This window comes from Salvelinus fontinalis, chromosome 29 (genome assembly GCF_029448725.1).
Source record: "Salvelinus fontinalis isolate EN_2023a chromosome 29, ASM2944872v1, whole genome shotgun sequence".
In the NCBI taxonomy this organism is placed as follows: domain Eukaryota; kingdom Metazoa; phylum Chordata; class Actinopteri; order Salmoniformes; family Salmonidae; genus Salvelinus; species Salvelinus fontinalis.
Genome location: NC_074693.1, coordinates 39,184,560 through 39,211,684, shown reverse-complemented (window position 1 = coordinate 39,211,684; position 27,125 = coordinate 39,184,560). Strand labels below are relative to the sequence as shown.

At 41.8% G+C, this 27,125-nt stretch overlaps 1 protein-coding gene across 3 annotated transcripts in view; it reads right to left on the bottom strand.

Moving 5' to 3' along the window:
• Window positions 1-25,387, bottom strand: part of LOC129827967 (teneurin-3-like) — a 223,676-nt gene extending 198,289 nt beyond the window's left edge. For all 3 annotated transcript variants that reach the window (XM_055889282.1, XM_055889283.1, XM_055889284.1), the window contains exon 1: window positions 24,894-25,387. The gene's annotated coding sequence lies outside the window, so the exon portion shown is untranslated. The remainder of the gene's footprint in view (window positions 1-24,893) is intronic.
• Window positions 25,388-27,125: the final 1,738 nt, after the last annotated feature.

Sequence of the window (27,125 nt, the reverse complement as noted above, 5' to 3'; positions counted from 1 at the left end):
GCATTCGGAAAGTATTCAGACCTATTGACTTTTTCCACATCTTATTAAGTTACAGCCTCATTCTAAAATGTATTAAATCGTTTTTTCCCCGAATCAATCGACACACAATACCCCATAATGACAAAAGCAAAAACAGATCAAATAAATAAATGGAAAATATCACATTTACATAAGTATTCAGATCCTTTACTCAGTACTTTGATGAAGCACCTTTGGCAGCAATTACATCCCTGAGTCTACTTGGGTATGACGCTACAAGCTTGGCACACCTGTATTTGGGGAGTTTCTCCCATTCTTCTCTGCAGATCTTCTCAAGCTCTGTCTGGTTGGATGGGGAGCGTCGCTGCACAGCTATTTTCAGGTCTCTCCAGAGATGTTTGATCGGGTTCAAGTCCGGGCTCTGGCTGAGCCACTCAGAGACTTGTCCTGAAGCCACTCCCGCATTGTCTTGGCTGTGTGCTTAGGATCGTAATCCTGTTGGAAGATGTACCTTCGCCCCAGTCTGAGGTCCTGAGTGCTCTGGAGCAGGATTTCATCAAGGATCTCTCTGTACTTTGCTCCGTTCATCTTTCCCCCGATCTTGAGTAGTCTCCATGCCACTGAAAAACATCCCCACAGCATGATGCTTCTACCACCATGCTTCCCCGTAGAGATGGTGCCAGGTTTCCTCGACGTGACGCTTGGCATTCAGGCCAAAGAGTTCAATCTTGATTTTATCAGACCAGAGATTGGTGGAGTGCTGCAGAGATGGTCGTCCTTCTGGAAGGTTCTCCCATCTTCACAGAGGAACTTTAGAGCTCTGTCAGTGACCATCGGGTTCTTGGTCACCTCCTTGACCAGGGACCTTCTCCCCCGATTGCTCAGTTTGGCCGGGCGGCCAGCTCTAGGAAGAGTCTTGGTGGTTCCAAACTTCTTCCATTTAAGAATGATGGAGGTCATTGTGTTCTATGGGACCTACAACGCTGCAGAAACGTTTTTGTACCATTCCCCAGATTTTTGCCTCGACACAATCATGTCTCTGAGCTCTACGGACAATTCCTTCGACCTCATGGATTGGTTTTTCCTCTGACATGCACTGTCAACTGTGGGACCTAATACAGACAGGTGTGTGCCTTTCCAAATCATGTCCAATCAATTGAATTTACCACAGGTGTACTCCAATCAAGTTGTAAAAACATCAATGATGATCAATGAAAACAGGATGCACCTGAGCTCAATTTCGAGTCTCATAGCAAATGGTCTAAATACTTAATTAAATAAGGTATTTGTTTATTTATTTCTAAAAATCTGTTTTCACTTTGTCATTATGGGGTATTGTGTGTAGATTGATGAGGATTTTTTTATTTTACAATAAGGCTGTAACGTAACAAAATGTGGAAAAAGTCAAGCGGTCTGAATACTTTCCGAATGCACGTGTTGTATAATATAGTGTTTAGCCATGTACTTTAGTCAATTTGGAAACACATTTTCGAGAATAAGGCCAGTTGGGAAGCTTTTATGATCTAAGCTCGATTCTCTTGTTTGGACACAGATCTTCACACTCATGATTCAGGACCAAAGGAGAAGCCACCACAGGTGTGGCTCAGAGCCAATACAGCCAAATAAAGTGGTTTCAACTGAAGTGACCCACATTCCTGATGTAAGAACAAGGTGCATTTTCCAAAGATTACAGTAGTCACTGGAGACTTCCCTGCTGAAAATGGCAAATCTTCACAGAGCCATCTTTGTTCAAGTAATTACAATTCAGAGGGCCTGCTCTAAATATTAACTCAGACCCCCAGACCCTACACTCTGTAAATAAAGGCAATAAAAATGTATGCTCGCCGTTTTTGTTGCTTCCCCCTTTCCCAGATGTTCAACCTGCCACCGCAGGGCCAAGCCCTCTGCCCTCCCTATCTTTTCCCCTCTGTGGCCTTGCCATTTCCCTATTAGTTATTGCAGGGACCAGACGGTACTTCGCCAAGGAAGTCGTGAAAGTGGTGGAGGGTGGTGGGGATCGGGCCGGCTCACTTTAACACAGCCAGCACCTCCAACAATAGCCGGCTCTGACAGCTTTGCATAATTCATCTTGTCGAGTCTCTAATCTCTCCTTCTCTTTTCTCTTCCTTCTCTCCGACTCTCTGGAATGGATCAAGGAGAAACAAGGGCATATTTCCATCAGCTTCTGCCTGTTCCCTCCAGACACCAGTGATTTTTGGAGACAGAAGTGTTTGTCTGTTGAAAGCAGATTGCCCGGTTTTGCCATGTGTTCTGGTCTGGATGCCATCAGAACGAGACTGCTGTTCATTCTGTCTAAAGCTTTACAATAGGGAACCTGCTGATGCAAGATGTTGAACTTTGAGAGCTGAGAGAGAAATACAGAGCTGAGAGAAATACAGAGGCTCCAATGCTCAAGTATGTAAACTTCTTACAACATTGATATAAACCTCATCATAACCACAGCCAATAGTGGAAATTTATTTCCCTGAAATATACAGTGATTCACTTGAGGTGGGCTTGACACCGAGGTGAATCACATCCAGTTTTATTTGTCACAAGCTTCGTAAACAATAAGTGTGGACTACCAGTGAAATTATTACTTATGGGCTCTTCCAAACAAAGCAGAGAGAAAAAAAAAAAAAAAAAAAAATATATACACGGGTTACCAGTACCGAGTCGATGTGCAGGGGTATGAGGTAATTGACGTAGATATGGACAACTAGGAATAAAGTGACTTGCCAACAGGATAGATTATAAACAGTAGAAGCAGTGTATGTGACAAGTCAAAAGAGTTAGTGCAAAAAATGGTAAATGCAGATAGTTAAATAGTTACCCGGACTAACTAAGAATTGCAAAGAAAACGCCATATCTCAGACTGGCCAATAAAAATAAAAGATTAAGATGGGCAAAAGAACACAGACACTGGACAGTGGAACTCTGCCTAGAAGGCCAGCATCCCGGGGTCGCCTCTTCACTGCTGACGTTGAGACTGGTGTTTTGCGGGTACTATTTAATGAAGCTGCCACTTGAGGACTTGTGAGGCGTCTGTTTCTCAAACTAGACACTCTAATGTACTTGTCCTCTTGCTCAGTTATGCACAGGGGCCTCCCACTCATCTTTCTATTCTGGTTAGAGCCAGTTTGCGCTGTTCTGTGAAGGGAGTAGTACACAGCATTGTACGAGGTCTTCAGTTTCTTGGCAATTTATCTCATGGAATAGTCTTCATTTCTCAGAACAAGAATAGACTGACGAGTTTCACAAGAAAGGTCTTTGTTTCTGGCCATTTTGAGCCTATAATCAAACCCACAAATGCTGATGCTCCAGATACTCAACTAGTCTAAAGAAGGCCAGTTTTATTGCTTCTTTAATCAGGACAACAGTTTTCAGGTGTGCTAACATAATTGCAGAAGGGTTTTCTAATTATCAATTAGTCTTTTAAAATGATAAATTTGGATTAGCTAACACAACGTGCCATTGGAACACAGGAGTGATGGTTGCTGATAATGGGCCTCTGTACACCTATGTAGACATTCCATTAAAAATCAGCCGTTTCCAGCTACAATAGGCATTTACAACATTATCAATGTCTACATTGTATTTCTGATCAATTTGATGTTATTTCAATGGACAAAAAAATGTTGCTTTTCTTTCAAAAACAAGGACATTTCTAAGTGACCCCAAACTTATGAACGGTATTGCATGTAGCCACTGCCTTAATTCAATGTTCCATTAGTTTTCTCCAAAGTGCATATCAATACAGAGATTAGTAGTTTTATTGTATACATTATGAGGTCCTGAAGCTGATGAATAGTATCTAAATTAACTTCATGGAGAACTGTATGGGAATGGCTGCTTGGCCAAGGTTGTGAACATTCCCATTTCAATTCATTAGGCCTGATTACCTGCATTGTTTGACTGCATCGTCTGAAAATATAACAGAATTTGGCTATTTAAAGTCAAATGGAACAATGATCAGTATGTCCTTAGTGAAATAAATGTAATCTTGGCAGTAGTGGAGTTGTAATGATATTGCAGGACAATCACAGGCACTGACGTAAACTGACTCAATTACTGAAATTATTGTTGACTGAAAACTGAATGACTGATTCAGTGCTATATCAAAATATGGCATGATGAACATAACATTTGTCAAACACATTTTCTAATAAAGTGTCACATCAATTACTGCTTGGCATGTCTGTCAAAAACACTGGCTATTCCATCTCAAATATTTATATAACATGATATTGCATTTATCCTTCAGTCTCGGATGAAAATTCTACTTGGATTGTCCCTAAAGTGCTCGTTTGTTGGCAATGGCATATGTGATCCATTTCCAGGAAACTAGGCGTATGTCGCACATCACTACTTCACAGGAGCCTCATTTGAACGTAAATTGTCTATTTTTATCCAAATGCATTTTTTTGATAGAAATGTCTTCTGGAACATGTGAACTTTCATGTGCCTTAATTAAAAACATGTATGCCATCTGTAAATATGAATAAAATTGTTAAATTACGAGCTTAGTGGGTTTAGCCACAGAAAAAGAAAGGAACCTGAATTGCCATGATTGGCTGAGATAATGGATTGGCTAGACATACCGAGTGCTGAGTTCTGATTGGTCTGCCATGGAGTCTGCCATGCTTCTGTCTATAACATGAGCTGCTCAGTTTGTATAGATAATCCTTTCTACTGCTGCTTTTTTGAAGGATATCATGAAGAACTGCAAAAGTGTTGCTACCGCTTACAACTGAATTTAACAGGCGCTATTGATGGACTACTTTCTGGAGGACGACCGTGCCATTCTGACTCTCTAACTGTGAAAATGAATCAGACGATGAGGAAATACATGATTTACGTAAAAACATTTTCGTTGCACCAGACATTGTGGAGTCTTCTGATGACACCGATAGGAAAGAAAGGGCAATCAACAGTGTTGTTGTCATGGAAGAAGTTGACAGAGTTTTGAAATCAGTGGAATGCCTGGAGGAAGTAGAGTTTGGCTGCAAATGAGGTGGGAGTCGAAAAGAGAACACAGACGGCAGTTGTATAAAACACCTGTCTCTGGATTACATCCTCAAACTAAGGGCAACCACGGCATCCATGAAAGAGAGGGAGAAGCGTTCATCCAGGTATACGGGTAAGAGTCATTTTCATTGCAAGTTAAAGTGTACTGTTAGCTAGCTAGCTAACATTGAACCTAGTTGGTTAGCTTTGGCTAATGTAACTGCAGATTCATGCATGGTGCTATGTAGTATAGTTTGGGATTATGGGTCTAAACAAAAGACTCTGCAAGGAACCATTTTGCTGTACCGTTTACACCTTCTGTATCCTGCGCATGTGACAAATAAATGTTGATTTTATTTGATATAGATTGTGTTTACCTAAGACGGTAATGTGAAGAGCAACATGACCTGCACCAAAGTCAGATTAGGATATAGGTCAAGAACTAGATAAAGTGTACTTTTACTATTACTTTTTGTTACTACTTTCCCCACTTTTGGTCTTAATCGTTGGTTGTTTACTACACTGCCTTACTCTGTTTAGCGCATAGCCTCACACGTAAATCCGTAAAGAAATGGGTGGGGCTAAGGCTGAAGAGGGTGGAGGGTGTAAACAATACTGAATGGGTGTAGACAAAGAAGAGCTCTCCAGTAGCTGCACCAAAACATGCATGGGCCATTTTCTCAAAAGTGGGGTTACAAGTTTTATCAACTTTTAAAGCAGAATTACTTTCCTATTGTTCGTTAACTGCAGTGTATGACATACCATTTTCTAGCTGTGAGTCTTTCCTTTTATCCAATGTAAAAAAAGAAATTAAAAAAACACATTTTGCTACATAGGACCGAATCAAGGTGGTGGGTCATGCATGTGTTAAAGCATCAACATAGACATAATAGGTAGCGATTAAAGAAAAATTCTAACCAAATGCTCTGCATTCAAACCATGTTATTGGTTAAAATCACACATTTAAATGCTGGATGCTACTCAAAATTGCTATATCTGAATGTAGATGAAATTAATATTTTCTGTTTACAAGCCAGGATAAACATCTGCGTTACTCCTGAGACATAATATAAATCCTACAATGTGAGCTGGCATTGTGATTACTGAAAGAGCCTATGACTCTGTGTTAAAAACCACGTTAAAAAAAGTCTAAACAAATCAGGGAAAGCAAATTGTGATAGGATTAGATTTGTGCAAATGAAGCCTGCCGCTGCACAATAAAAAAAAAATCTGGAGCCATCTGTGAATCGACACTAATAAAAAAAATTGGGGACAACATAGAGTACGCAGTTCATGCACCTAATGCAGCAAATAATGTAACAAGTATATTACCACTTAAGGAGTGCAGAGCTACAATAATCAAACGATAGAAAAATAAACTGGGGGGGGGTTCTATTCTTCAGCTGTCAGCATTTTGGGGGAAAATATGTAGGTCATGATAGCACACTATCAGAATACAAAAAGACTGCAGCCCTTATTTTAAAGAAACATCCAGACCAAATTCCACTGCCGTTGCGCTAGCTGTATTGTTTATCTAATGGGGTTGAAAGAGCCCAGATTCTACCCCTGTGGCAATGTTTATGAACAACTCCTGAGTACAAGTGATGGCGAGCTGGATGTCAATGACCATTGACCTGTATCTCATTACACCGACTCCGAAGTAGCCCCCCCCCCCCAAGAGTAGGTTCCCCCCGCGAAACTAGCGCCTGGCCCTGGTCTATCATCGCTCTTCATCAGCCTGCCCGGAGCAGGGGCTTTCAGCATCACCCAGGTCAAATTAACTGAATTATTGAGGCCGTCAAGTGGCTCCATCGATAAGCAAAGCTGACGCCCAACGTCCCACTGGGCTGTCTGAGGGACACAAAAGAGCCTAACCTGAAGCACTTGACAGCTCCTTTTCCGAGGAAGCAAAAACGTAAAGTCCAGACCACAGAAACATAGGGTTCAAAAGCAGCAACTTTAAGATGATCAAAGAGATTTTTTCACAGATGTTCAAGCTTTATAGTTCAACATCTAGAGGGGGTTATTTTCTGCACACATTTTAAATGGAAATCTTTTGGCATTAAACAACATATCACACAAACCACAGTGTTTTTCCATGTTCTCACTGTGTTCAAACTGTCTTTTCGGAGCATACTGCATGATACAGTGTGATTGAAGGCCGTCATTTGTGGATAGGACGTCTGTGACAAGAAGGGTTCAAGTTACAAAAGGCAACCCTCAAGGAAATTTCATCTCGACGAGATGAGAATTTTGGTAGATTAACGCAACCATAGATTGCAAGTGAGGGGTATGAATGTAAATCTGTTGATTCCAGAGAGGCGCCAGCGAGTGTGGTATGGCTACCGGTGCCTGGTCAGCAGGATTCCCCCCTCTGGCTAATCGCAGGTGGCTTTCGGCCCAAGCAGGAGAGGCAGAAACAAACCAAAGCTGCAATGCACAAGCCTTAGTTTATCTATAGGAGAACAATGACTTCTCTTTCATTATGAAACAATCGCTAGCATTTGTCTAAAAAGATACAGACTGAGTTTGAACATGTGTCGCCTACGTGCCTCAAGTCCTGTTTCCTGTGGAAAAAGTTGTAGCAGTGGGAGGTGCGGGGGTCCGAGCAGGATAAATGTTAATGTCACCATTACCCCCCCCACCTCACTCCGCCACTTTCCCTGGTTGCTACTACTCTTGCTCAACAACGTCTGTCCCATCACAGATTTTTAAATCATTCCCCCCACCAAAAATAGAGGTAGGGTGGCATTTTACAAGTTAACATACAACTAACAGCTAATTGCAGAGCGGTATCATTAGCCATGCCGCTGCAAAAAAAAAAAAAAAAAAAAATCAGGGTTTAAAATGGTGCAGATTGCTCATATTTAAGAGTTGATAAATAGTAGGAATGGAAAGCTAGGATCCCCCTCATTTTAACAAAGAACATTAAAAAACAGCTATTGTCACAATTGCAAGAATTCCTGTGCATGGACTGCTTGTCAGAATACATATAATTGTAAAGTGGCTGTTCCACTGGATGTCATAAGGTGAATGCACCAATTTGTAAGTCGCTCTGGATAAGAGCGTCTGCTAAATGACTTAAATGTAATGTAAATGTAAATTATTATTATTAAGCTTTATTTCAACAGGGAAGTCATATTGAAATGAGCCCTGCACAATACAAAAACAAGCACATACAACAGGCAAGTATAGTTGAGCATAAACATCGACAATATACACATTAAAATACAAAACAGTCAATTAACACAAACACATTCTCCATTAGAAAAATCCTCTGTCAGCTGTCTGAATTTCCCTAGGGACTTCAAAACATCCAAATCGAAACATCTTTCTGAAGATTAATTTCCTTACACCCTATGTTTGGAATAAAGGCAGATTTACCATAGGAGTCTCCAAAGTTAACCCACCCTGTGAACGGGTTCGATTACTGTTAAGACTTACAAATACAAGTTATGTTAGGTAAGTGGGAAGCTTATGGAGCAGGGCTTTGTAAACAAAAAGAGGGTAATGTTGTGATCAACATGACTATAAAGAGGTCCAGCCAACCTTTTGGCAAAGAATGCAGTGATGAGTAAAAAAACATTAAAATATTGTCAATCCAAATACCAATGTATTTGTATGCAGGGACTTGTTCTATTATAGAACAATCCAATGAGTGAAGATGTAATCTGAGACAATGTTACGAGAACTTGAAAACAGCATGTATTTAATTTTCCCTGTTTTTCAAATCAGCAGGCGGGGCAATTGCATACATAAATGTATCATCCGCATATACAGTTGAAGTCAGAAGATTACACACTTAGATTGGAGTCATAAAAACTCATTTTTCAACCACTCCACAAATTTCTTGTTAACAAACTACAGTTTTAGCAAGTCAGTTAGGATATCTACTTTGTGCATCACAAGTCATTTTTCCAACAATTGTTTAGACAGATTATTTCACTTACAAATCACTGTATCACAATTCCAGTGTGACAGAAGTTTACATACACTAAGTTGACTGTGCCTTTAAACAGCTTGGAAAATTCCAGAAAATGATGTCATGGCTTTAGAAGCTTCTGATAGGCTAATTGACATCATTTGAGTCAATTGGAGGTGTACCTGTGGATGTATTTCAAGGCCTACCTTCAAACTCAAAACAAAAAGAAATCAGCCAAGACCTCAGCAAAAAATTGTTGACCTCCACAAGTCTGGTTCATCCTTGGGAGCAATTTCCAAACGCCTGAAGGTACCACGTTCATCTGTACAAACAATAGTACGCAAGTATAAACACCATGGGACCACGCAGCCGTCATACCACTCAGGAAGGAGACGCCTCCTAGAGATGAACATACTTTGGTGCGAAAAGTGCAAATCAATCCCAGATCAACAGCAAAGGACCTTGAGCATCTTCCTCTAGGAAACAGGCACAAAAGTATCTATATCCACAATAAAACGAGTCCTATATCGACATAACCTGAAAGGCCGCTCAGCAAGGAAGAAGCCACTGCTCCAAAACCGCCATAAAAAGCCAGACTACGGTTTGCAACTGCACATGGGGACAAAGAACTTACTTTTTGGAGAAATGTCCTCTGGTCTGATGAAACAAAAATAGAACTGTTTGGCCATAATGACCATCATTATGTTTGGAGGAAAAAGGGGGAGGCTTGCAAGCCAAAGAACACCATCCCAACTGTGAAGCATGGGGTTGGCAGCATCATGTTGTGGGGGTGCTTTGCTGCAGGAGGGACTGGTGCACTTCACAAAATAGATGGCATCATGAGAAGGAAAAATATGTGGATATATTGAAGCAACATCTCAAGACATCAGTCAGGAAGTTAAAGCTTGGTCGCAAATGGGTCTTCCAAATGGGCAATGACCCCAAGCATACTTCCAAAGTTGTGGCAAAATGGCTTAAGGACAACAAAGTCAAGGTATTGGAGTGGCCATCACAAAGCCCTGACCTCAAACCAATAAAAAATTTGTGGGCAGAACTGAAAAAGTGTGTTTGAGCAAGGAGGTGTATGTAAACTTCAACTGTAGATTAAATTGAACATTTTTAACAGATTGACCAATAGATTGATATAAATAGCGAAAACAGGTCCTAGTAGCGACCCCTGGGCAACACCTTTATGTACTTCAAGTAATTCGGACTTAACCCCAATAAATCACGATGGTCTGAGTTCTGTCACTAAGATAATCATGAAACCATGAGCAGGCGTCAGAACCCAGGCCAATAAAATAGCAAGATCAACAGTATCAGACGCTTCTGACACGTCCACAAACAAAGTAGCACAATTCATTTTTAGCGTCTATCTATTAATGTGGTTGCTGTGATAGTAATGTGCCCGGGCCTAAACCCAGACTGATTCATATTCAAAAAACCATGCTCTGATAAAAAAAAGAGTGAAGTTACTTATTCACAAAGATCGTATAATCTTAGCTAGCCATGGACGCCTGAAAATGGGGCAATAATTATCAAGATCACTACTATACTCGCCTTTATGGAGTGGCAGCACATAAGCTGTTTTTCATACTTTATGAATATTTTCTGATAATGATTTAAGATATGGGTTACTAAGCCAGTAATGAGGGGGGCAGCATACTTGAGCATACCCGGCTCCAATTGGTCAGCCCCTGTGGATTTCTTGATATCTATAGCAAGTAAGGCATCAAGGACTTCTTTTTCTGTGACTTGACAAAATGCATGAAAAAAACGTGACTACCATTTTGCAAATCAATCTGCAAAACTCCTGAATCAGCATTTAGCCCACTCTTAGAGATAGTAGCGCTAGACGCTCTTTCAAAAAGATAGCCCGCTGAAAAAAATGAAGATTAAATGCATCAATTATAGAATTTTTGTCCATAATTGGGCCAGAGTCTGAATTAACTTCTGGAACAGAGAGGAAGTACATGGAGTCCCTAATTAGGGTTGCACATTTTGGGGAATATTCAGAGGTGGAAACTTTCCGTGGGAATTAACGGGAATATATGCAAATTAATATTAATACCATTTAAAATGTAGATGTTTTTTGCATTGGATATATTTACCATATCATATGGAGACAGAAACATAAACCTTTACCTTATTATAAGTAGACATAATTTCAAATGATTAAATCCTTCCAATAGACATTTTAAAAACGATTTAGTTACAAATTTAACTTCAATTAAATGAGTTGACTCTTCACATGGGATGATTTCACTGAACAACAAAAGAAAGGGAATATTGAATGATCCCCAATGATCCCTCGCATCTCCCAAAAACATTTTCAACATACATCTGTAAAATGATAGTCTAGAAACAAAAGCTTTGGTTGTCTTCCTCTCAGGCTTCCATGTCTTCTCCCTGGACCTCATCAATGTCCACCTCAGACTGAGGCCTCATCAGAGTGAGGCCTCATCTTTACTGTCACTTTCCAACCTTGTTGAGGATGGCTCATTGTCAGGCTCAAAAAGCCTCCAATTTTCCCTGATGGCCACCAATTTTTCAAGCCTTGTATTGGTTAGCCTGTTGCGTGCTTTGGTGTGTTTGTTCCCAAACAAGGACCAGTTGCTCTCTTAGGCGGCTGATGTTAGTGGGATTTGGTGGATGATGGAGGCAACAGTGGAAACAGCCTCAGATCTACAAAGTCTTTTCCACCAGGTGGCTGATGAGATATGTTGGCACGACTGCCATATTGCATCTCCATCCCAAAGTCCTTGCTTGGAAGTGTATTTTGCCAGACTGCCAAGGACCTTGCCCTCATCCAGGCCAAGGTGGTGAGACACGGTAGTGATGACACCATAGGCCTTGTTGATCTCTGCACCAGACAGGATGCTCTTGCCAGCATACTTGGGGTACATGTACGCTGCGGCGTGTATGTGCTTCAGGCAGAAGTCTTCATGCTTTCTGATGTATTTAAGAACTGCAGTTTCCTCTGCTTGGAGCAGCAGTGAAGTGGGCAGGACAGTACGGATTTCTTCGCTTACATTTACAAGCAGAGTCTGAACATCAGACAGGATAGCATTGTCTCCCTCAATCCGTGCAAATGGCTACTGCTATAGGTTTCAGGAGTTTCAGGCTACTTACCACTCTCTCCCAAAATACATCATCCAGGAGGATCCTCTTGATGGGGCTGTCCATATCGGCAGACTGTGATATGGCCATTTCTTAGAGAGACTCATTCCTCTCCAGGAGACTGTCAAACATGATGACAATACCACCCCAATGGGTGTTGCTGGGCAACTTCAATGTGGTGCTCTTATTCTTCACACTTTGCTTGGTGAGGTAGATTGCTGCTATAATTTGATGACCCTTCACATACCTAAACATTTCCTTGGCTCTCTTGCAGAGTGTATCCATTGTTTTCAGTGCCATGATGTCCTTGAGGAGCAGATTCAATGCATGAGCAGCACAGCCAATGGGTGTGATGTGAGGGTAGGACTCCTCCACTTCAGACCAAGCAGCCTTCATGTTCGCAGCATTGTCTGTCACCAGTGCAAATACCTTCTGTGATCCAAGGTCATTAATGACTGCCTTCAGCTCATCTGCAATGTAGAGACCAGTGTGTCTGTTGTCCCTTGTGTCTGTGCTCTTGTTGAATACTGGTTGAGGGGTGGAGATTATGTAGTTAATTATTCCTTGCCCACGAACATTCGACCACCCACCAGAGATGATTACAATACAATCTACTTTCTCTAAAATTTGCTTGACCTTCACTTGAACTCTGTTGAACTCTGCATCCAGCAAATGACTAGATAAAGCATGTCTGGTTGGAGGGGTGTATGCTGGGAACATTCAGAAATCTCTTCCAATACACATTGCATGTGAGCATCAGAGGTGAACCAGTTGCATACACAGCTCGAGCAAGACATTCATCAGCATTTCTCTGACTACATTCCTCCATTGAACTTTTGCACTTGACCAGATGATTCTGCATCTTTGTTGCATTCTTCACATATGATTTGGCACAGTATTTGCAAATGTACACAGCTTTTCCTTCTACATTAGCTGCAGTGAAATGTCTCTACACATCAGATCAGGCATTTTCCTGTAAAGATTAGAAAGAAATGAGTAAAAAAATATATACACTGCCAGAGCCCTGCAAAATGACCTCCAGCAGGCCACAAATGTGCATGTGTCAGCATATGGTCTCACAAGGGCTCTGAGGATCTCATCTCGGTACCTAATGGCAGTCAGGCTACCTCTGGCGAGCACATGGAGGGCTGTGCGGCCCCACAAAGAAATGCCACCCCACACCATGACTGACCCACCGCCAAACCGGTCATGCTGGAGGATGTTGCAGGCAGCAGAACGTTCTCCACGGCGTCTCCAGACTCTGTCACGTCTGTCACATGTGCTCATGTGCTCAGTGTGAACCTGCTTTCATCTGTGAAGAGCACAGGGTGCCAGTGGCGAATTTGCCAATCTTGGTGTTCTCTGGCAAATTCCAAACGTCATGCACGGTGTTCGGCTGTAAGCACAACCCCCACCTGTGGACGTCGGGCGCTCATACCACCCTCATGGAGACTGTTTCTGACCGTTTGAGCAGACACATGCACATTTGTGGCCTGCTGGAGGTCATTTTGCAGGGCTCTGGCAGTGCTCCTCCTTGCACAAAGGCGGAGGTAGCGGTCCTGCTGCTGGGTTGTTGCCCTCCTACGGCCTCCTCCACATCTCCAGATGTACTGGCCTGTCTCCTGGTAGCGCCTCCATGCTCTGGACACTACGCTGACAGACACAGCAAACCTTCTTGCCACAGCTCGCATTGATGTGCAATCCTGGATGTGCTGCACTACCTGAGCCACTTGTGTGGGTTGTAGACTCCGTCTCATGCTACCACTAGAGTGAAAGCACCGCCAGCATTCAAAAGTGACCAAAACATCAGCCAGGAAGCATAGGAACTGAGAAGTGGTCTGTGGTCACCACCTGCAGAACCACTCCTTTATTGGGGGATGTCTTGCTAATTGCCTATAATTTCCACCTTTTGTCTATTCCATTTGCACAACAGCTTGTGAAATTTATTGTCAATCAGTGTTGCTTCCTAAGTGGACAGTTTGATTTCACAGAAGTGTGATTGACTTGGAGTTACATTGTGTTGTTTAAGTGTTCCCTTTATTTTTTTGAGCAGTGTATATACAATTCCATGTACAGATAAATAGTTGAGCAGTTAGATTAAACAACTGTCACGCCTTGGCCATAGAGAGGCTTTTATTCTCTATTTTGGTTAGGCCAGGGTGTGACTAGGGTGGGCATTCTAGTTTCTTTATTTCTAGGTTTTCTGTTTCTATGTTTTGGCCGGGTATGGTTCTCAATCAGGGACAGCTGTCTATCGTTGTCTCCAATTGGGAATCATACTAATGCAGCCTGTTTTGCCACCTTAGTTGTGGGTAGTTGTCTGTGTTAGTGGCCTGTATAGCCCTAGTCAGCTTCACGTTTGTTTTGTTGTTTCTTGTTTTTGTTGGCGACATTCATAAATAAAAAGAAATGTACGCTCACCACGCTGCACCTTGGTCCGGTCATTTCCACCCTGACGACGTTCGTGACAGAACTACCCACCACAAACGGACCAAGCAGCATGGTAAGGAGGACTGGACATGGTAGGACATCCTGAATGGGAGAGGATCCTGGACGTGGGAGGAGATCCTGGCGGGAAAGGATCGCCTGCCCTGGGAACAGGTGGAAGCAGCGAGGAAAGCGGAAGCAGCGAGAAAAAGGGCCCAGGATTACACAGGGTCACGGCTGGCACGAAAGACCGGGAGGCCACGGGGAGTGTGGCAGAGTCAGGATTCAGAACTGAGCCAACTCCTCGTGCTTACCGTAACGAGCGTGGTACTGGTCAAGCACCGTGTCATGCGGTGGAGCGCACGGTGTCTCTGTGCGCGTTCACAGCCCGGTGCGCTACATTCCAGCTCCCCGCATCGGCCGGGCTAGAGTGGGCATCCAGCTAGGACGGATGGTGCCGGCTCAGCGCATCTGGCCGCCAGTGCGTCTCTAAAGCCCAGGATATCCTGCGCCGGCTCTGCGCACTGTGTCTCCGGTGTGTCTGCACAGCCCAGTGGGTCCTGTGCCAGCGCCCCGCCTTTGCCGGGAGAAGGTAACCATCCAGCCAGGACGGGTTGTACAGGCTCTATGCTCGAGACCTCCAGTGCGCCTCCACGGCCCAGTGTATCCGGTGCCTACTCCAAGAACCAAGCCTCCAGTATGTCTCCCCAGCCTAGTGAGTCCTGTGCCTGCTCCCAGAACCTGGCCACCTGTATGTCTCCCCAGCCTGGTAAGCCCTGTGGCAGCTCCACGCACCAGAATGCCTATACGTCTCCTCACTCCAGTGAGGATCCATGGCACGAAGCCTCCAGTGATGATCCATGGCACGAAGTCACCAGTGATGATCCATGGCCCGAAGCCTCCAGTGATGATTCATGGCCCGACGCCTCCAGTGATGATCCATGGCACGAAGTCTCCAGTGGTGATCCATGGCACGAAGTCTCCAGTGGTGATCCATGGCACGAAGTCTCCAGTGACGATCCATGGCACGAAGCCTCCAGTGACGATCCATGGCACGAAGCCTCCAGTGATGATCCATGGCACGAAGCCTCCAGTGATAATCCATGGCACGAAGCCTCCAGTGATGATCCATGGCACGAAGCCTCCAGTGATGATTCATGGCACGAAGCCTCCAGTGATGATTCATGGCCCAGAGCCTGCAATGAGGATCCATGGCACAAAGCCTCAAGTAATGATCCGCGGTCCGGAGCCTGCAGCGACGGTCTCCAGTCCGGAGCAGTGATGTCCGGAGCACGTTCGTTTTGTTGTTTCTTGCTTTTGTTGGCGACATTCACAAATAAAAAGAAATGTACACTCACAACGCTGCACCTTGGTCCGGTCATTTCCACCCTGACAACGTTTGTGACAACAACTCCTTTGTAAGATAAATGTTTTAAAATGAAACATGTATGGAAACAGGTGAATTAACATTCAGTTAGCAGGCTCAAGCAAGCTAAGCCAAATGGTAGCAAAAACTGACTAGCAAAAATTGTTAACAAGTTAGAAATGATTTAAACACACTTGCTGTAGGCTACTATTTACTAACAAAAGATAATATATGTCATGTAAAAATATATTCACCCCACCCAGTATTGTAACCAAAACTTACCAGAAAGCATGTAGTCCTTGGCTCAGATAGTGTAGTAGTGTGGGCTCAATAGCATCTCATTAGTGTGCAAGATCTTGAGAATCAGCAGTAGATGTGATGGAAGAATGCACAGTGAATACAGAGGGTTGCAATTCCATTGAATTGGGGATAGTTTAACCAAAATATGCCACAAGACCTATAATTGCCTTGTGTATCCCACAAAAAAAGCTTCACTGTTATAAGCTAACTTTTTTGATGAACTTAAGCCAAAATTCCCCAAATTCCCGGGCTAACTTCCCATGGACAATTTCCGGGAAAAGAACGTTTCCGACCCTTTGCAACCCTATCCCTAATACAACATTTACATTTAAGTCATTTAGCAGACGTTCTTATCCAGAGCGACTTACAAATTGGAAAGTTCATACATATTCATCCTGGTCCCCCCGTGGGAATTGAACCCTGGTCCCCCCGTGGGATTTGAACCCACAACCCTGGCGTTGCAAGCGCCATGCTCTACCAACTGAGCCACACGGGACCATACAAGCATGCTATGATCAGTAGGTAATTCCTTATTTGAAAATTGGTTTGAATTGGTATAGATACAATATTGTCTAGAACTGAGCCATTGGGCCTATGCCTCGAACAGGGATATGGGTTTAAACAAGAGTCAGTGAGGGTTACCTGTTGCGGGCCTGCAGTATGATGACAATGCTATTAATTTATGGTTGGGATTACATGAGCGGGACTGAGGGTTAATAAGTAAATCTCTCAGCGCAGCCTTGAAATGCGAGGAAAGCGTCCAGGCACCAAGATAATTTGGATAGACCCCATGCTCTCTGTAGAGCGTCTTCTGTTTCCTAATGGTGTCAAAGTTATCCACAAAAGTAACTCTAACAGAGCTACAGTAGACTCACAACCAGTCGTGTAGCGCCAGAAACCTACTTAATATTTTCATGACACGATTCAGTGATAGCACTTGGCCTGAAATAATTGGACGCTTCTTGAAAATCCTGTTTCAGCCGTTCCGAGCTAGTCACCCTAATGTCATGAGATCCCACATGGACTATGACAGCGACAGCCCCCGTATTCTGGTGTAAAACGGTAGGAAGCAGCCTTGTAATGTCCTGTACCCGAGCCCCAGGACAGCACAAGGTATTTGCCCGGGAACCAAGATGTTTCTCACCATAGAGCTGTCGATAATAACGTCTGGTGACATGGCAGAGGAGGTCCGGCAGCCTCGAGCCGGATGCAAAACCCATTGTAGCTGATGGAGGAGCCGGTGCGTAAGACACCCTCGAGGTCCGGTGAGAGGAGGAGCGCAGCAGATCCGAGTCCAAGGCAGAATCCCCCTGGGAAGGAGTCCGGATAGGGGACGATGGCGTTGGAACCTCCGAAGCCAGGAGGGTGAAGTTTTTTGACAACTGGATTTGGGCCCTGCTTCCCAACACCAAAGAAGCTACACTCGCCAAAGGCCGCTTCCCTCCATTTGGCCTACGGCGGTTGACGTGCTTCCATGGTTGGGCAGCAGGAATGGTGACAGTATCATCAGACAGTATCATCAGCCTGTGGTGTAGATTGTGCAGGTTCTTAATCTGTTTGCTAAGAGTAGCCACATCTTCTCTATAGACCTCTGCGAGTAAACAAGTGTTGCATCGGAACTCTGTTTGGTCCACATTGTTCCGGAAGAGAGCATAGTAAATACAGATCCTGCAGAACACAAACTGCTACATTTTTCCTCTGAACAGGCAAGCCTCCATGAGAACAGGCATAGTAACTCAATCGGTGTCGTAGAGATAACGATTTCCAGGCAGAGTAAAAAAAAAAAATGGAAACAAAGAGACAATAACTGATGTATTTTTCCCGGACCTTTACAGTCCGTCAGTAAATACAAAAGGTGAAATTAAATTAAATAGACTCTAGACTGTTTAAACGAAACAGGCTAGAGTCTGTTCTAGCATCTTCAAAGTCCGCCTCGGAGGAGTACAGTATTTTTTCATGTCCCATATTTTGATGGTGTGGCGGCAATGATTTTGCTGTGGCGCGGCACCACAGCAAAATGACTGCTGTGAAAACACTGCTCAAAAATGTATTATACAGCTGCGATAAAGTCTAACCAAATCAAATGTATTTATAAAGCCCTTTTTATATCCGCAGATGTCAGAAAGTGTTTATACAGATGTAGCAGATGTAGAAGCATGGTGACTAGAGGTCGACCGACTAAATCGGAATGGCCGAGTAATCGGGGCCGATTTCAGGTTTTCATAACAATCGGTATTTTTGGGCGTCGATTTGCCGATTTTTTTTTTTTTTTTTTTACACCTTTATTTAATCTTTATTTAACTAGGCAAGTCAGTTAAGAACACATTCTTATTTTCAATGACGGCCTAGGAACGTTCTGCCTCGTTAAGGGGCAGAACGACAGATTTTTAACCTTGTCAGCTCGGGGGATCCAATCTTGCAACCTTACAGTTAACTAGTCCAATGCTCTAACACCTGATTACATTGCACTCCACGAGGAGCCTGCCTGTTACGCGAATGCAGTAAGCTAAGGTAAATTGCTAGCTAGCATTAAACTTATCTTATAAAAAACAATCAATCAATGACTGTCATTGCTCCAATGTGTACTTAACCATAAACATCAATGCCTTTCTTAAAATCAATACACAAGTATATATTTTTAAACCTGCATATTTAGCTAAAAGAAATCCAGGTTAGCAGGCAATATTAACCAGGTGAAATTGTGTCATTTCTCTTGCGTTCATTGCACGCAGAATCAGGGTATATGCAACAGTTTGGGCCGCCTGGCTCTTTGCGAACTAATTTGCCAGAATTTTACGTAATTATGACATAACATTGAAGGTTGTGCAATGTAACAGGAATATTTAGACTCATACGGAACGGAATAAACGTTTTGTTTTCGAGGTGATAGTTTCCGGATTAGTCAAAGGTATATGGTTTAGAGAGAAATAGTCGACGCGTTATAATTCCTGTAATTGAAAGGGGTTCCTTCGTTATTTTACCGTTCATGTCTTCCATAGAGAATGTCTTGATCTACTTCAAATAAGGTCTGTGTTTCGCGGAGGAACAGACTGACAGGGGACCATGCAGACAAGCTCTGCTTTCTGCACTACAACACAAAACTTCTTAACTGGGAATATTGAAGACCCATGAAAGCTGGTGGTTCGTTTTAACATATGTTCTCATGTTATTTGAGACTAAATTGATTTTATTTATGTATTACAGTGATCCCTCGCCACTTCGCGGTTCACTTATCGCGGATTCGCTATTTCGCGGATTTTCATAATGCATTTTTTTTTTTTTTTTTGGTGCATTGTGCTCTGCATTCTGATTCGCTAAAAACTCACTCCCGCTTCTTGTATCAAAACATGCTACGAATTGTGCTATCATTTTGTCGTCTCGTGCAGTTATGTGTACGTACATAAAATCATCGCTTAGCAACCATCGCTTAGCAACCATGGTGCGAATGGCCACTGAACTTAAGCGAGTAGCTGAGGAATGGGACCCTTTGATGAGCCGTTCATTACAGTTCTCCAACGTAATCGATGGTGGCATGTCGGTGTACAAGGATCTTTTTGCAAAGAAGAAAAAAGAGCGACAACAGCTGCCTATCACTATGTTCTTCTCCCGAACAAACACACCTGCACCGCGGGCTTCAGAAGAAGAGAACACTGCAGAGCGCAGTCAGGATGCAGCGGCCCAGTCTGAAGAGCAGTGAAACGGCCTACACGTGAGTCACTGTATTTGTATACATGTAATAGTTGCTAATTGTAAAAAAAAAAAAAAAGTTTTCTATTTCGCGGATTTCACTTATCGCGGGTCATTTTCGGAACGTAACCCCCGCGATAAACGAGGGATTACTGTATATTAAGTTAAAATAAAAGTGTTCATTGAGTATTGTTGCAATTGTCATTATTACAAAAATGTGTGTGTGTGTATGATATATATAAATACATATATATATATATACATATATATATACACAAATAAATACATATATATATATAAATACATATACATATATATATATAAATACATATACATATATATATATATATATATTTTTTTTTTAATCGGACGATTAATCGGTATCGGCTTTTTTTGTCCTCCAATAATCGGTATTGGTATCGGCGTTGAAAAATCATAATTGGTCGACCTCTAATGGTGACTAGTATAAACTCCCTAGAAAGGCAGGAACCTAGGAAGAAACCTAGAGAGGAACCAGACTCTGAGGGGTGGCCAGTCCTCTTCTGGCTGTGCCGGGTGAAGATAAGAGTACATGGGCATTAAGGCCAGATCGTTCTTCAATATGTTCAATCGTTTGAAGTCTGGGCATGTATTCAGGTCATAGAAAAGACTAGTCATCACACAAGCTATGTGACATCACTTGGAACCACAGAAACAGATTTCAACCATAAAAACATAATTATGACGTCCCATGCCACATAGTGAAAAACAAGTACCCCCACAAGCCTACTGAGCAGGAGCTGCTGGAAACCAATGTACACAAGCGTGTATGACATACAGTCGCTAGTGAAAGTCTACACACTCCTTGCACAGTCTTCACATTTTGCTGCCTTAAAATTTGCTCTAAACAAGGGATTACAATAGATTCTTTCCCCCATTGATCTACACAACCTACTCCCCATTTTCAAAGTAAAAGTAAAATTATAGAATATATAAAATGAGGATATAATAATTGAGTATGTCTTCACACCCCAGAGTTATTACTTGGTGGAAGCACTTTTGGCAGGCATTTCACGTGTGAATCATTTTGAATAAGATTTTACCAACACTTAGGGCAACATATATCCATTGTTTTTGTCAAAATTGCTCAAACTCATTACATTTTATTGGCAATCATTGATGGACAGCAATATAAAACCTTTTTTTAAGCAGATTTAAGTCAAGACAGACACTGGACCATTCAGGAACACTTAACACCTCTTGAAAAGCCATTCTGGTGTGTCTTTGGCATAAAATACATTTCCTGAGTGGTCTAGTCTCAGTCCAGAAACGCTTAAATATGCTTGAAAATCAGAAACAAGGTTTAATTATTGCTGTCCATCAACGATTTCCAACCAAATTTACTGAACTTAAGCAATTTTGAAAAAAACTACGGACAAATGCCCTATGAGTTGTGCAAAGTTGGTAGAATATTATTGAAAAATATTCAAATCTGTATTGACTGCCAAAGGTGTACCAAGTACTAACTCTGGGCTGTGAAGACATACGCAATCAAGACATCTTCTGTTTTATAATTTTTTATATTTGAAAACGTTTCTCTAACTTCCTTTCACTTTGAAAATGTGGAGTATGTTGTGTAGATCTGTAGGGGAAATAATCGACTTTAATCCCTTTTAAGATGTCATTTTAAGGCAGCAAAATGTGCAGACTGTGCAAGGGGTGTGTAGATTTTCACTCGGCACTGTAGATGACGCACAATTCCAAAGGAATGTATACAGCCAAAGCATCTGAGATTATCTCAGTTTGCCAAATAAGTGACTTGGATACTAAGTATACTGTATAGAGATGGTAAATTGTGTTTCAATAGTGGCCATGGTTTAAAATACAGTACCTTAAGGCTGAGAGTAGTAGGTGTTTAAAAAATGTAATAACAGTTTTAGCCAAGCTATCCTTTGTAGCAAACTGCCCTTACATGTTATGTTTTCTCCTTTTCAACAGTACATTGTGTAGGTAAGAACCATGGTGGCTATACATCAAAAGCTGTCATCAAATATCCCTGCCATAAGCACATTTCAAGAGCATGCAATCCTCCAAAATCCTTGGGTGACTTTCAGAGCAAAAGTGTCAAGTTGAAAGAGAGCATAACTGTTTGATAGTGTAAAGCGTATCCAAATTAATTCCAGAGAGATAAATGCATCAACTGGACCTTTTTAACTATGATCTATTAAGACCACATATGTCAATCTCTTCACTTGAGACAATTTCAAAAATTCTAAAGAAAATCATTGTCAGTCTGATTGAGAGCCACAAGCTTTGCCTAAATGCTCACTTCAAAATGGCATGGTAGCATATTACTTCCATCCATGGCACTGCTGCAACAACACATAAATACTACATTATGCTAGCGTCTCATTCCTTCATTTATTATTTCAAAATGTAAACCTAAACTAGTTGAAATAAAAGTGGAACCCAATTCCTAAGATTCCTTCCTGCTTTCTTGTACAGTCATATAAAATGAATAAAACATACTCCATCCATATTTATTCATGAACAATATTGTTTGGACCATTTCACAGCTAAAAATATAAATCTTTCTCACAGCCCAAAAAACTCAAACAACAGCAAGAGGATTCAGTAAGAATTCAGAAAAACTAGGTGAGATAACAGATCAGCCAAACAAAGGCATAGCAGGCTGGGTGTTAAAAGTAGCAGATTGGGGCCAGCAATTATGCAAAGCAAATATAGCATTAAACCGATCTGCTGAGCCCAGGGATCTGTGAGCAGTTTGACAAGATGCGAGGACCATCACATGTTGACTTTGACGTGTTGAAACAGATGCCCTCGGCCATGCTATTTGCAGTATCTAATGGTGCAGGTAGCCTAGTGGTTAGAGCGTTGGGCCAGTAACCGAAAGGTTGCTGGATTGAATCCCGAGCTGACAAAGTAAAAATCTGTCATTCTGCCCCTGCGCGAGGCAGTTAACCCACTGTTCCCCGGGGCACTGAAAATGTGGATGTCGATTCAGAGGGGTTGGGCTAAATGCAGAAGACACATTTCAGTTGAACGCATTCAGTTACACAACTGTCTAAGTATCCCCCTTTCCCTAATGTAACATTTCATAAGGTCAACTACTGAGCCTCCATGGCAAGACACAATAGATATTTAATGTGCAAGATAATAGGAGTGAGGGAGATGTCCAACCCAGCACCATCCTGCTGCCCAGTCTTCATCACAGAAGACAACATGTTTATTCGGTTCGAAGAATGAGGCAACTGATGTGATTAAAATTTAAATCTTAATTACATTGTAGGCCCATGGAATTAATGAAACTAGCCCACGTCTAGTAAATCATTTATTTCATCTTCTGTGTGGATATTGTTCAAATAGGCTAAGCATTGTTCAGCTGATGTTCCATTGGTGTTGAAATTGATCAGTATAAATACTGAAACACCTGGACATTCATTTTATTACAATAAAGCTTTTCTGAAAATCTGATTGTGAATGTAGTAAAGCAATAGAAGTTGTCTGATTTCATTTAGGTGGACCAGACCTCAGTGACTGCCTCACTGCCAGCTCCAAAGTGAGAAAAACACTCAAATGAACTCAATTAACCCCATCATGACTGAGGGGATCAGATGAATTACTATATAGGTAAGTAATGGAAGTAATAAGGTGTAGACTAATGGACTGGCGACTTAGTGCACTATAGTTCCAACCCCAAGCAACATCTCCTTTGGCATCATTTTTTTGTGGCTGTCATTGGACAAGGTGTCATATCAGGCATATCCTTGATATTTTGGTACTAATCCCTATGAAAACCCTCTTCATAATGCATTATAAGATCATTTATAATAATTTATGCATTAGCCTATGCATCATACTGTATATTCATGCCCTCAGGGGTGTTGCCAGGTCACAAATAATAACATACACACGTAACCTACCAAACTCGCTAAGCATTACAGAATTGACGTATTACCTACTCATGTTACAGGCAAAGGAAAATAGGCCCATCCATCAGTCACATTGCAAGATTTGCCTATCATGCTTTGATGGTAACCTATCATATAATCATGTATCTAGACAGTAAGGGCTATGATGAACAGGTAAGCAAATATGTGTATGTTATCCCAGTACACTAATCAGGCATAGGCCTACTCTACAAACAAATCGACAACTCAAGAGTGAGCAAACTAACCCTGGACATACCAAGAACAGTCGGTCTATTTCGACCTAGAGGAATGATCGATAATAATAACCCATTACCGATGTATTGAGTGCTGCTGCTGCTTGTCGGAACTATTAAAAGTAAAGCTTTACTGGACGCAATGTTATGCCACACTGGTAAAAGCAAGTTGATGCCGTCTGACCGCACCTGTACTTGAATGTACTAAATCCGACGTGCAACATATAATACGAATTGTAATTCGTAGCATATCAAACGAAATTGGTGATGGACAGCCACAAATTAATACATACCATACTAACTGTAGCATACAATATCATATTAAAAATAGTATCTGTCTCGGATTTACATACATAATAATATGAAATTCTCTTGAGGTCAGGTTGCATTGCACACTAATAAGTATTAATTAGTCAAATTCGGTGTTTTCCCGTGCACAAGCGATTGCTTTTCGTAAAAAAACGCTTTCTGCCTATGCAATGAAAAATTGTTACAAACTTCAAACATGTATTTTATTGATAAGAGATGTTGTAGGCTATGTTTTTGGGCGATGCACCATACTGCCTTGACAAATTGACAGAGCAGCACAGATTACTGTTAGATTTGAGAATGGCGCGCCTCCCTCCCCGTTTTCGCCTGATGATATGACTGGCTTTTGCCCAGTGCACCGCGGCTCAGTATAATATAATCCGCCATATGATAAAATTCTAAAGAAACAGTCATATACTGATATGAAACTGTAGCCCTAGAACACCACGTGTAACGTTATTTAGGCACATTTTCTGAAAAGCAGTGTGAACCATTTAGGTGTATAAAAAAATATATCAATTTGAATCATAAAATAGCAGAATAGCAGTAAATAATCATGCAGGTGTCAAAACAAAAGGTAAATGCCTAACGTTAGTTGTTTTTGCCCTTACCTGATGCAACTAATTGAACAATCCCGTTGTCCGGAGCTGCTGAAAAACTTCCACAACAGACATACAAACTTGCGCACCGCGTTGTCCGTCGGTGATGGTGGTGAGTGAAATTTCCCGCAATCACACCCTCAATATCCTTTAAAAAAATGTGTGCCAAGCACTCTTCTTTGTTGCAATTTCCTTAGCATAACACGAGACAACGCTATCATGCAGTGTGAAGGTGTGCTGTGCTGCATGTCAAGGTTTCAGGAGGAAAAGACGTGTCACAAACTCATGTGCTACTGCTAATATTTCTTCCAATCACCTTCGTCCGCTCAGGAGTATCAATTCCCTTGCCTGCAGCAATTCTGACTCTTCTTGCTCGTCATGCAGAGAACGTTTTCTTAATCGTGAGGCTTTTTAGTAATAGTGCTCTCCAATAACGGTTGTTTTGTCCTGTATGCACTTGTTAGCAAAAGAAATGCGCAGCGCATCCCTCTTCTTTACGGGTTGCTCCTGATATCCTTGTAAATCTTCCCAAATATGTCACATGCCACCGCTCATGAAAAAGTTCATGAAACGTTTGAATAATAGGAGAAACCAATGGTAAGTATTAAACAGTACCATCACTTCAAAATTAAGTGATAAGTAGTCTATATATGTCCAGTACAAATGCATTTCTTTATGTATTAAATTATTAGTTATTATAAACTGGGTGGTTCAGCCCTGAATGCTGATTGGCTGACAGCCGTGGTATATCAGACCTTATAGTTGACCTTATATGACAAAACATGTATTTTTACTGCTCTAATTACTTTGGTAAGCAGTTTATAAAAGCAATAAGACACCTCAGGGTTATGGTATATGGCCATAGCACGTTGTGTTGTGCCTATGAACAGCCCTTAGCCGTGATATATTGGCCATATACCACACCCCCTCTGGCCTTATTGCTTAATTATTTAACTGGTGGGTCTAATCCTAATTGGTTAAAACCGCATTCCAGCCGGTGTCTATTCCACAAGTTACCACCGGCCAAATGTATTACATTAAAATGCTTCTGTTACATCGGACTGCGCAATCCACTGTCTCATCAGCCCAGCCAGGCTCTTTATAAACTTGATCTCCACTATAAAAATATGGAACGCTGTTTGGGTTTTTGCGTGTCAAAAAAGATACATGTCAAATAACACAGTTTAATTGTAGAATGTTGTTTTGGACAGCGACTTCTGGTATTAGCTAGGTAGTCACTTTTTGTTCGCCTATTGAAATTGAACTTCAGTTCATGAAAAGAAATAGCTAGCCAACTACTAAACCCTGTTGCCCAAAACTGTGTTATAAGCAGTCAGCTAGCTTCACGAGGCTCGACCTGACCAGGTTATGTGTTGTGAAGCTAGCCACAATAAGGATTAGGCACAATATTGGAATTTGCTGTTTGCCTTCAAAATAAAAGAACCTCTTTGAAAATGATGCAGAAGGTTACAATTGGTGGAATCATGCCATAGACTATATAATGTAAAACAATGTTGGAATGTGAAGCAATGAAATGGAGTATCAGTCTACTCGGTGACACCCACAGAACACTACTGTGGAGAGTTTAGGCAAATATTAGCATTGTAGCTCTTATCGCGGGACTGTGACTGTGTGAAATCCCCTTCCCAGTCAGCCTATTGTGTACATTGACATTCATATTGCACTGTACAGCTTTACCTAAGGATTGGGGATCAATGAAATGGGGTATCAGTCTACTCAATAGCCAATATATTGTTTCTCAATGTCCTCCTCAGAGTTATCAGACTCCGAAACATCCACGCAGTATTGTTTTTCCTCTGGAATAGTGTTCAATGCACATAGGTTGACAATAAATGTGGCTCAATTCACAGTTATTTCAGAGTCCCACAATAAGAGCTATGACGCTAATGTTCTCTGGGTGTCACTGAGTAGACTGATACTCCATGTCTTTGATCCACAATCCATAGGTAAGGCTGTACAGTGAAATAAGTATGCCCCTAATGCAATTCTAAAGTCTAACACATCCAGTGTGATTTCAACAGATTTTTGTCAAATTAACAAATTTTCTTTTGTTGATTTTAGATAACATTCCAACCTCGTTTAGCATGATTTATTCAATTATGTCATAATTCTACAATTTTAATTCATTGGCATCACTGTCAATCACATACTTTTATTTTGAAGGCAAACCGCAAAGTCCACTATTGGGGCTAATCCTTATTGTGGCTAGCTTCACATAGATGC